The sequence below is a fragment of the Phocoena sinus genome, chromosome 7 (assembly GCF_008692025.1).
Source record: "Phocoena sinus isolate mPhoSin1 chromosome 7, mPhoSin1.pri, whole genome shotgun sequence".
Lineage (NCBI taxonomy): Eukaryota > Metazoa > Chordata > Mammalia > Artiodactyla > Phocoenidae > Phocoena > Phocoena sinus.
Genome location: NC_045769.1, coordinates 45,951,669 through 45,964,146, shown reverse-complemented (window position 1 = coordinate 45,964,146; position 12,478 = coordinate 45,951,669).

Here is a 12,478-nt window from a genome sequence, read left to right as displayed (position 1 = left end):
TTGTCTCCTTAGGTAAGTTTATTCCTAGGTATTTTATTTTTTTGTTGCAATGGTAAATGGGAGTGTTTCCTTAAATGCTCTTTCAGATATTTCATCATTAATGTAGAGGAGTGCAAGAGATTTCTGTGCATTAATTTTGTTTCTTGCTACTTTATTAGATTCATTGATTAGGTCTAGTAGTTTTCTGGTAGCATCTGTAGGATCCTCTATGTATAGTATCATGTCATCTGCAAATAGTGACAGCTTTACTTCTTCTTTTCTGATTTGGATTCTTTTATTTCTTTTTCTTCTCTGATTGCTGTGGCTTAAACTTCCAAAACTATGTTGAATAATAGTGGTGAGAGTGGACAACCTAGTCTTGTTCCTGATCTTAAAGGAAATGGTTTCAATTTTTCACCATTGAGAACTATGTTGGCTGTGGGTTTGTCATATATGGCCTTTATTATGTTGAGGTAAGTTCCCTCTATGCCTACTTTCTGGAGGGTTTTTATCATAAATTGATGTTGAATTTTGTCAAAAGCTTTTTCTGCATCTATTGAGATGACCATATGGTTTTTCTCCTTCAATTTCTTAATATGGTTTATCACATTGATTGATTTGCATATATTGAAGAATCCTTGCTTTCCTCAGATAAATCCCACTTGATCATGGTGTATGATCCTTTTAATGTGCTCTTGGATTCTGTTTGGTAGTATTTTGTTGAAGATTTTTGCCTCTGTGTTCATTAGTGATACTGGCCTGTAGTTTTCTTTCTTTGTAAAATCTTTATCGGGTTTTGGTATCGCAGTGATGATGGCCTCATAGAACGACTTTGGGAGAGTTCCTCCCTCTGCTATATTTTGCAAGAGTTTGAGAAGGATAGGTGTTAGCTCTTCTCTAAATGTTTGATAGAATCCGCCTGTGAAGCCATCTGGTCCTGGGCTTTTGTTTGTTGGAAGATTTTTAATCACAGTTTCTATTTCAGTGCTTGTGACTCGTCTGTTCATATTTTCTATTTCTTCCTGGTTCAGTCTCAGAAGGCTGTGCATTTCTAAGAATTTGTCCAGTTTTTCCAGGTTGTCCAATTTATTGGCATATAGTTGGTTGTAGTAATCTCTCATGACCCTTTATATTTCTGCAGTGTCAGTTGTTACTCCTTTTTCACTTCTAATTCTATTGGTTTGTGTCTTCTCTTTTTTTCATGATGAGCCTGGCTAATGGTTTATCAATTTTATCTTCTCAAAGAACCAGCTTTTAATTTTATTGATCTTTGCTATCATTTCTTCATTTCTTTTTCATTTATTTCTGATCTGATCTTTATGATTTCTTTCCTTCTGCTAACTTTGGGGTTTTTATATTCTTCTTTCTCTAATTGCTTTAGGTGTAAGGTTAGGTTGTTTGAGATGTTTCTTGTTTCTTGAGATAGGATTGTATTGCTATAAACTTCCCTCCTAAAAGTGCTTTTGCTGCATCCCATAGGTTTTGGGTTGTCATGTTTTCATTGTCATTTGTTTCTAGGTATTTTTTGATTTCCTCTTTGAGTTCTTCAGTGATCTCTTGGTTATTTGGAAGTGTATTGTTTACCTTCCATATGTTTGTATTTTTTTTTACAGATTTTGTCCTGTAATTGATATCTAGTCTCATAGTGTTGTGGTCAGAAAAGATATTTGATACAATTTCAATTTTCTTAAATTTACCAGGGCTTGATTTGTGAACCAATATATGATCTATCCTGGAGAATATTCCATGAGCACTTGAGAAGAAAGTGCATTCTGTTTTTTTGGGATGGCATGTCTTATAAATATCAGTTAAGTCCATCTTGTTTACTGTATCATTTAAAGCTTGTGTTTCCTTCTTAATTTCATTTTGGATGATTTGTCCATTAGTGAAAGTGGGGTGTTAAAGTCCCCTTCTATGTTTGTGTTACTCTCAATTTCCCTTTTTATGGCTCTTAGCATTTGCCTTATGTATTGAGGTGCTCCTATGTTGGGTGCATAAGTATACAATTGTTATTTCTTCTTCTTGGATTGATCCCTTGATCATTATGTAGTGTCCTTCTTTGTCTCTTGTAATAGGCTTTATTTTAAAGTCTATTTTGTCTGATATGAGAATTGCTACTCCAGCTTTCTTTTGATTTCCATTTGCATGGAATATCTTTTTCCATTCCCTCACTTTCAGTCTGTATGCGTTCCTAGGTCTGCAGTGGGTCCATTATAGGCAGCATATATATGGGTCTTATTTTTGTATCCATTCAGCCAGTCTACGTCTTTTGGTTGGAGCATTTAATCCATTTGCATTTAAGGTAGTTATCGATACATATGTTCCTATTACCATTTTCTTAATTGTTTTGGGTTTGTTTCTGTAGTACTTTTCCTCCTCTTGTGTGTCCTGCTTAGAGAAGTTCCTTTAACATTTGTTGTAAAGCTGGTTTGGTGGTGCTGAATTCTCATAGCTTTTGCTTATCTGTAAAGATTTTAATTTTTCCATTGAGTCTGAATGAGATGCTTGCTGGGTAGAGTAATCTTGGTTGTAGGTTTCTCCCTTTCATCACTTTAAATATGTCCACTCCTTTCTGGCTTGCAGAGTTTCTGCTGAAAGATCAGCTGTTAACCTTATGGGGATTCCCTTGTATGTTATTTGTTTCTTTTCCCTTGCTGCTTCTAATATTTTTTCTTTGTATTTAATTTTTGATAGTTTGATTAATATGTGTCTTGGCATGTTTCTCCTTGGATTTATCCTGTATGGGACTTTCTGCGCTTCTTGGAATTGATTGACTATTTCCTTTCCCATATTCGGGAAGCTTTGAACTATAATCTCTTCAAATATTTTCTCAGACCCTTTCTTTTTCTCTTTTTCTTCTGGGACCCCTATAATTCGAATGTTGGTGTGTTTAGTGTTGTCCTAGAGGTCTCTGAGACTGTCCTCAATTCTTTTCTCTTTATTCTGTTCAGTGGTAGTTATTTCCACTATTTTATCTTCCAGGTCACTTGTCCATTCTTCTGCCTCTCTTATTCTGCTATTGGTTCCTTCTAGAGAATTTTTAATTTAATTTATTGTGTGGTTCATCATTTCTTGCTTGCTCCTTAGTTCTTTTGGTCTTTGTTAAACCTGTCTTTTATTTTCTCCATTCTATTTCCAAGTTTTTGGATCATCTTTACTATGATTATTCTGAATTCTTTTTCAGGTAGACTGCCTATTTCCTCTTCATTTGTTAGGTCTGGTGGGTTTTTGCCTTGCTCCTTCATCTGCCATGTGTTTCTCTGTCTTCTCATTTTGCTTAACTTACTGTGTTTGGGGTCACCTTTTTGCAGGCTGCAGGTTCCTAGTCCCCATTGTTTTGGTTTCTGCCCCCAGGGGGTCAGGTTTGTTCAGTGGGCTCTGTAGCCTTCCTGGTGGAGGGGACTGGTGTCTGTGTTCTGGTGGGTGTGACTGGATCTTGTGTTTCTGTTGGGCAGCACAGCATCCAGTGGTGTGTTTTGGGGTGTCTCTAAACTTATGATTTTAAGCAGCTTTTTGCTACTGGTGGGCTTGTGTTCCTTCTTGCTAGTTGTTTGGCGTAGGGTGTCCAGCAGTCTTGCTTGCTGGTCGTTGAGTGGAGCTGGGTCTTAGTGTTCAGATGATGGTCTCTGAGAGAGCTTTCACAATTTGATATTACATGGAGCCAGGAGGTCTCTGGTGGACCAATGTCCTGAACTCGACTCTCCCACCTCAGAAGCACAGGTCTGACACCCAGCCGTAGCAACAAGACCCTGTCAGCCACACCACTCAGAAGAAAAGGGAGGAAAAAAGAAAGAAAGAAAGAAAACAATAAAATTAAGTTATTAAAATTAAAAAATTTTTAATTATTAAAAATTTAAGAAAATTAAAAAGTAATAAAAAAAGAAAGAAAGAAGAAAGAAACCAAACTAAAAAACAAATCCACCAATGGTAACAAGTGCTAAAAACTATACTGAAAAATAAAAAAATGGACAGACAGAACCCAATGACAAATGGTAAAAGCAAAGCTATACAAACAAAATCACACAAAGAAGCATACACACACACACTCACAAAAAGAGAAAAAGGAAAACAATATACATATTAAAAAAAACTGAAGAGAGCAAACAAATCAATAAACAAAGCTACCAATGATAATAAACTCTAAATACTAAACTAAGATAAACATAAAACCAGAAACAAATTAGAAGTAGAAAGCAAACCCCAAGTCTCCAGTTGCTTCCAAAGTCCACCACCTCAATTTTGGGATGATTCATTGTCTATTCAGGTTTTCCACAGATGCGGGGTACATCAAGTTGATTGTAGAGATTTAATCTGCTTCTCCTGAGGCTGCTGGGAGAAATTTCCCTTTCTCTTCTTTGTTCGCACAGCTCCTGGGGTTCAGCTTTGGATTTGGCCCTTCCTCTGCATGTAGGTTGCCTGAGGGCATCTGTTCTTCACTCAGACAAGACAGGGTTAAAGTAGCAGCTGATTAGGGGGCTCTGGCTCACTCAGGCCAGGGGGAGGGAGGGGTAAGGAACACAGGGCGAGCCTGTGGTGGCAGAGGGCAGCGTGATGTTGCAATAGCCTGAGGCACTCCATGTGTTCTCCTGGGGAAGTTGTCCCTGGATCACAGAACGCTGGCAGTGGCAGGCTGCACAGGCTCCCAGGAGGGTGGGTGACCTGTGCTTGCACACAGGCTTCTTGGTGGCTGCAGCAGCAGCCTTGCATTTCATGCCCATCTCTGGGGTCGGCACTGATACCCTCAGTTCTCGCCCATCTCTGGAGCTCATTTAGGCAGTGTTTTGAATCCCTGAAACACATACCCTGAAACAATGATCTCTTGCCTCCTGGGCAGGTCCAGACATTTTCCTAGACTCCCTCCCAGCTAGCTATGGCATATTATCCCCCTTCAGGCTGTGCTCACGCCGCCAACCCCAGTCCTCTCCCTGGGATCTGACCACCGAACAACGAGCCTCAGCTGTCAGCCCCCACCTGCCCTGGAGGGTGAGCAGACAAGCTCTCAGGCTGGTGAGTGCTGTTTAACACCTACCCTCTGTGCAGTAATCTCTCTGCTTTGCCTTCTGCACACCGATTGCTACACTCTTCTCCATGGCTCCGACGCTTCCCCACAACCACTCCCTGTCTCCACCAGTGAAGGGGCTTCCTAGTGCATGGAAACTTTTCCTCCTTCACAGCTCCCTCCCAGAGATGCAGGTCCTGTCCCTATTCTTTCATCTTTGTTCTTTCTTTTGCCCTACCCAGGTATGTGGGGAGTTTCTTGCCTTTTGGGAAGTCTGAGGCCTTCTGCCAGCATCAGTAGGTGTTCTGTAGGAGTTTTTCCACATGTAGATGTATTTCTGATGTATTTGTGAGGAGGAGGGTGATCTCCATGTCTTACTCTTCCATCATCTTGAAGGTCTTCCTGTTATAGTTGACTTTTGTGTACCATGCTTGTATTCTTCAACCTTGCTATAATTGCTTATTAGTTTCAGGAGTTTTTTGTCAATTTTTTTGGATTTTCTACATGGATGTTTATGTCATCTGTGAACAAAGATAGTTTTAGTTCTTCCTTCCCAATCTGTATATGGTTTGTTTTCTTTTCTTGCCTTATTGCATTAGGAAGAACTGCCCTTATGATGTTGAACAGGCATGGTGAAAGGGGCTATCCTTGTCTTGTATTTGATCTTGGTGAAAAAGCTTCAAGTTTCTCACCATGAAGTGTGATGTCACCATCAAGTTGAAACAATTCCCCTCTATTCCTAGGTTTCTGAGAGTTTTTATCATGAATGAGTGTGTGTTGGTGTATCTGCTTTTTCAACCACAGTTCAATCACCTAAACTTTTATTGTTTTAATGTTTCTCTACCTAATTTTTATGACACAATTTCATCACATGTAAGAAATCAAGAAGATGTTACCTTCCTCCAATGCAAACCTACTCTACCACTTTTCTCTGAAAAATGATGATAAATCTGGACTGTGAAATGTCCTTGAATAATGGATTCCCTCTGCAAAATTATTTTAGAGAAGTTTTAATATACTTGTCTGACTTTAATTTGAGGGAAAAATATGGAGAGAGAAGTATTAATTTTATTCTAGAAGACTATACCTTGTTTTCAAATTTTTATTTACTGTATGATTATTTCCTCACTTTTTTTGTTAATCTCCCTCTATGTCTCCTTCTACTATTTACACACTTCCCAAGGAGTAAGCATTTTTCCTTGATAAGAGCTTGCTATTCATTTATTTTATGCTTACTATGTGCATGAATCTTTTAAATTTATATACCAAGTAAATTTAATACTATACCAAATATATTTCATTTCTATACCAAATAAAACCTTAATTATCCATGTAACTTAAAGGATCAGGGATGCCTTCCCTGAAGAAAGAGATGAGGAAGGACATCTAGGCTGAGGGAGCATTGTGAATCTATGTGTTTGTCTGGAAATTGTAGGGACTGTTCAGGAAATAGTGGGTGATCCATTATGGCTAAAACAGGCTTAAACATACGGCTTGAAGATCACATCTAGTTCACAGCATGTTTGCTTAGGGAGAGTAATGCTTTTTAAATGTTTGAATTATTTGTCAATATTTACTAACTGAGAGATTTCATATTACACTTCAGATTCCTGGTTTGTCTTGAAATTCTGAGCTTACTTTTCAGCATGGCAGTATAAGTTTTTCAGGATAGGCTGAATTCAATAATAAACAACTGCAAATTTTCAATAGCTTAACACAATTAATATTTATTTCTTCCCAAAGCAATGGTTCAACAAATGTGCTTTTGATCTGATATCTTTTCTGGATAGCACTCCACTGAGTGATATATCAAGAGCACAAGCTCATTTTATTTTATAATTGCACCATACTCCAGGTCTTTGGAGTTCTTTCTATTCCACAGGGGAAAGAAGAAAGAGAATAGAGAATTAAGCATGGTGGGTTTTATGATCCAGGCCTAAATATGGTGTTTGTCACTCTCACTCTTGTATCATGAGCCAGAAGTCAACCACATGCCTCACCTAATGGCAATGAAGACTGGGGTATATATTTTAGCTGTGCATTCAAGAGGAAAAGAAAATGGCTTGTGAATAAGTAGCCAATTTTTACTACCTGACAACTGGTTGGAGGTAAGTAGTCTCTACTCCCTTTATCAGGGTGTGTGTCCACTCTCACCACATCTGCACCTATCCTCCTCAACTCATCTGTGTTGCCTTTCTGACTGCTGTAGTCGTTTGAGTGTGTAACTCTCAGGATAGAAAATGAAAATGTGTATGTTTGGAACTAGTGAAAAAGGTTTTCTCTGGAAAGGGAAAGGACTTAGACCTTACATTAAACAGAAATTTTCTTCTGTTTTTTTTCTTTAAGTGAGGGCACAATGTTCTGTTTAGGTCAATGGACCATATGTACCATGAGAAACAATTATATGACCTTTCAGTCAATCAATATTTTATAACTTGAAGCATTGCCTTTGCTGTACTTCTAAATGAAATGAAATATTAGTGACATTTTTATGGTGCCAATATTTTTCTCATAGTCAGAGAACTCTGATTTATGGACTATGATTTTGGATGACAGAGAAATGTTTAATATGTAGCTTAGTTGTTTGATATTTTTCTCTTTAAACCTGTCAATTTCTTGATTGCTCAGAACAAGTTTATAACTATCAGGATCAAGCTAGCAGTTTTTGAAAAACCTTGCTTTTGCAGGCATAATTTTTTAAAAAGTTGTATCTCTTAAGCCTGGGAAAATGTTAGGAATTTCTATTTTGATTTTCCTTTATGCACTTGCTAAAGAGAAGAGAATATAGCTAGCCCTCTGTATCTGTGGGTTCTGCATCCATGAAGTCGACCAACCAGAGATCAAAAACAGTTAAAAAAAGAAAAAAAACCCAGAATGTTCAAAAAAGTGAAACTTGAATTTTCTTGTACACCAACTATTTCACATAACATTTATATTGTATTTACAACTATTTATATAGCACTTAAAATGTATTAGGTATTATAATAACCTAGAGATGATTTAAGTAGATGGGAAGATATGTGTAGGTTATATACAAATACTATACCATTTTATATAAGGGACTTGAGCATCTGCAGATTTTGGTATCAGCAGGGGTTTCTGGAACCTATTCCTCATGGATACCAGAGGATAACTGTATATGATAAATGTTCAGATGGAATTTTAGTGACAGAGAGGAACTTGAGCACCACTAAATCTAACTTCACTTCACAATGAAGTCACTAAATTCACAGAAGGTAAACAGCTTTGTCCAAGTACTCAGAGACATTTAAGTTTTGGACATTCTTTTGTTGTTTACAGCATAGTCCTTCCATTTACTGCCACACCATCGTTAAATTCATTCAACCTTTGAGTTGATGGTTTAGGGGACATCCTGATGGTGTTAGCAAAGAAAGAAGAGGCTTAAGGTGGAGCACAGATAGACATCGATTAGGAAGTATATCATGGAACAGAATTAAAGTGAATATTATATATATTTCCAAAATATACTAGAGTTATATAATTCCTGAAGAGACTTTTTAAGATGTCAGAGCCTTCAAATTCCATAAAACAAATAATATTGTCTCCTACTATTGTTCCTTCACTCACCGGTAGTGAATTATTGTTATCTAGCCACTATTGTCCTTGCTGCTTCATCGAAGTTCACCCACACTCTGCTCCTACCTTGACCTAGAGCAAAGAGAATACAAGTAGGTACACATTAAGTACTGGATCAGAGACAACTTTCCCTTGCACTACTTTTGCTATTTTTCTGTGAAAGAAAATATCGTTCTCGGATTCTGATTCCCTGTTTCCCAGATTTGTTTGTTTAGTATCTTTACTGTTTATTGCTTGCATCATCTTTTTTTCCCCCCACTTTTCTTCTGTGGGATAGAAATTCTGTCCTTCTACACCTCTTTATTCTCTCTATTACATAGCCCAATTTCCAGTCCCGAATTCTCTTTGTCTCACCTGTTGAGCACATTAATCCCACAATGATTGGTTTATTTGCTATCTATATTTCTCCAATCTGTAGTAAACAGCCTAAGCTTGCACCATAGAGCTGAGATAAAAATATCTGGCCACTAAATATGTGGCTTACAGTGACTTTGCTTGTATGCATAAGGTTATCTGGTTCTAGGAAATTGTGTTGCCAATTACTGCTTCATTTCTTCATTTTGTTATTATAACAGAGATGTGTACTAACACTGATCTGAGGGCAGCAAACCCTTCCTAACTATGTGTTCAATAGAGTTCCTTCAGATCCCTAATTAAAGTCTTTTTACCCTAAGTTAATTATATGAATGAGTGTTTGGTACCAGGCTATGTACGTGACAGGGCAACATAGCAGTATAATGAGAGGACTAGTGTTGGTTAAATTGCTTCTGGGTTCTATTTAACTTGCAAGGATTCTTCATAGCCTAGTTCTCAGAATTTGACTGCATCCGTTTTAAAAGTTTTAACAGAAATATATTTTAGCAGAAGAGTTAGACAAGATAACAAAGTTTCAGAGATCTAAAATTTGATTTTAAGAAATGTTAGACAATCTAATATAAGCTCTGGACCAAAAAACTGTGCTTAGAAGTTATATAGTTACTCTCCAACAAATAAAAAATAAAGTTTTACTAAGATTAATCATGAATCATATTCTGGCTTTTAGAATATGATACCACAAAATCTTTCTTCTAATCTCTAATTTGGTTTCCCTAAACTTCACTTATAAGTTCATTGTTATTTGTTCATTGTTATCTTAAAATCTCTGATAATTCCAAAAGCTGAGCAATCTCTGTTACCTTTCTTAATTTTTTTCTTGCTTGACATGTTCCTTTTTTGACCATCAGCCATATTTTCTTCCATGCTCATGTGTTTTGCGATTTTTAAAACTTCTCTACTAGATTTTTTATATAAAAATAAAGTAGAAAATAAAAGAAGAGAGGATACTTCCCAACTCCTTCTATGAGGCCAATATTACCCTGACTCCAAAACCAGGCAAAGACATCACAAAAAAGAAAACTACAGACCAATATTTCGTGAATATTGATGACAAAAATCCTAAATAAAATACTGTTGTACTGAACCGACCATCATTTAAAAAATTATATACCATGACCATGTGAGATTTATCCCAGGAATGCAAGGTTTATTTTAACACCCCAAAATCAATTAATGTAATACATTATATCTATAGAGTAAAAAATAAAAATACATGATCATCTCTATAGACACTCATAGAAAAAGCCACTCAACAGTTTAGGAATAGAAGGGAACTTCTTCAACCTGATAAAGGAGATCTACAAAAACCCCAAAGCTAATGTCACCCCTAATGGTGAAAGACTGAATGCTTTCACCCTGAGATCAAGAACAAGACAAGGATTTCCTTTTTTACCTCTTTTCTTTAACATTATACTAAGGATTCTAGCCAGAGCAATTAGGCAAGAGAAAGAATGAAAAAGTATCAGATTGGAAAGAAAGAAGTAAATCTATCTTTATTTTCATATGACATAATCTTGTATATAAAATATCTTAAGGAATCAGCTGACATTAAAACTAATTAACCAGTTTGTCAAGGTTATAGAATACAAGATAAATATACACAAATCAATTATATTTCTATACATTTGCAATGAGCAATCTGAAAATAAAATTAATAAAATAATATTAAAAGGTGGTTATGTGATGTACTAAATGTTGATTGTTGTTTTTAAATGTTTAAATCATGGTAAACAAATCATGTCTGTGCCATCCAGGGTTTATTGTAATCTTTCACTGAGTACTTGGATTGAGATAGAGGGATTGCACTAATGCACTTTTCTATTAATGAATAAATAGAAAATGTTGGTAACACCAAAATAAATTACTATAACATCGAAAAGAACAAAACAAGAACAAATATTTTTAAAGAAGTGCAAAACTTATACTCTCAATAAGAAAAACATTGTTGAAAGAAATTAAAGAAGAAATAATTTACTGGGAAAACATCCCATGTTCATGAATTGGAAGACATAACATTGTTAGAGTGGCAATACTCCCCAAACTGATCTATAAATTCAACACAATCTCTATGAGAAGCCTAGCTGAATTCTTTGTAGAAATTGACAAGCTGATTCTAAAATTCATATAGAATTGCAAGGGTCCCCGAATAGGCAAAACTATATTGAAAAAGCAGAAAAGAGTAGGAAGAGACTCAACCTTCCTGATTTTAAATGTACTACACTAAAAGCAATGTGAATAAAGACTATGTGATAATAACACAGGATAGACATACAAATCGATAGAATAGAATTGAGAGTCCAGAAATAAGCCTGTACATCTACGGCTAACTAATTTTGACAAGGTTGCCGAGACCAACTAATGGAGAAAGAAATGGTCAACAATCAGTGCTAAGACAACTGAATAGCCATATTCAGTTGTCAAAATATTGTTTGACTTTGATGTCATACCATAAAAAAATTAACACAAAATTATTGTAGGCCTAAATGAAAGAGCTAAAACTATTAAATTCTTAGAAGAGAACATAGAAATAAATTTCATGATCTTGGATTTGCCACGATTTCTTAAATATGACACCGAAAGCATGAATAATAAAAGAAAAAATAGATAAATTAAATGTCATCGAATTTTAAAACTTTTGTGTTTCAAAGGGCATTATCCAGAAAGTAAAAAGACAATCCACAGAATGGTCAAAAATATATGTAAATCATATATCTGATGAGGAACTTGTGTCCAAAATATGTAAAAGGGTGGCAGGGGTGGTAACTAAAGAGTATGTACTGGATTTCTTTTTGAGATGATGACTATGTTATACAATTGACCATAGTGGTGGATTGTACATATAAAGAATATTAAAAACCATTAAATTGTACACTTTAAATAAATTATTTGTGTGGCATATGAAATAAACCTCAACAAATCTATTAAAAATACAGTAGAGCCTAAAGTAAATTATATTTATCTCCATAAAGGAGGACACCCCTTCTTGCCAGACTTCTAGGATGAAAGCTGAACAAGTGTACTCTAGGTTGAGCTGGGTCTGAGGTTGTAACTTTAGTTTGCTTCAGTTCACTACTGGATTCAAATGTTTTGATGGCAGTGTTGGGAGTTATCTTCACCAGGGTCTTCGATCTAAGCACTGATGAGGCTCCAAAATTCTGCGTGTTCTTCATGGCTGAACAGCTTGTTTTCTAAAATGTGAGAGAATTCTCCTTTATTTACACTCTGCAGCTAACTTTTTGTGTTACTGAGGAATTCTCTTGGCTCTCCAGTCCTGTCTCTCATCTTAGGAAAGCTATTTTTCACTAGTCCACCCTGCCCTTGGCCTTCAGAAATCAACTGAGGACTCTCTATACTCTGTGAAAGCAGAGACTGTCCTAGAGGAGTTTTGCTCAGCTCTCCTGTTCTGTTCCAAGATTTCTGAGCTAAGCATAAAGTGCCAGGAGGAGATGAGGGTTCTCTCAGCTCCCCCATCCCTCCTCCAATGTTCCTTAGCTGCAAAACTGTCATCTTTATGAGTTTCACTCAATT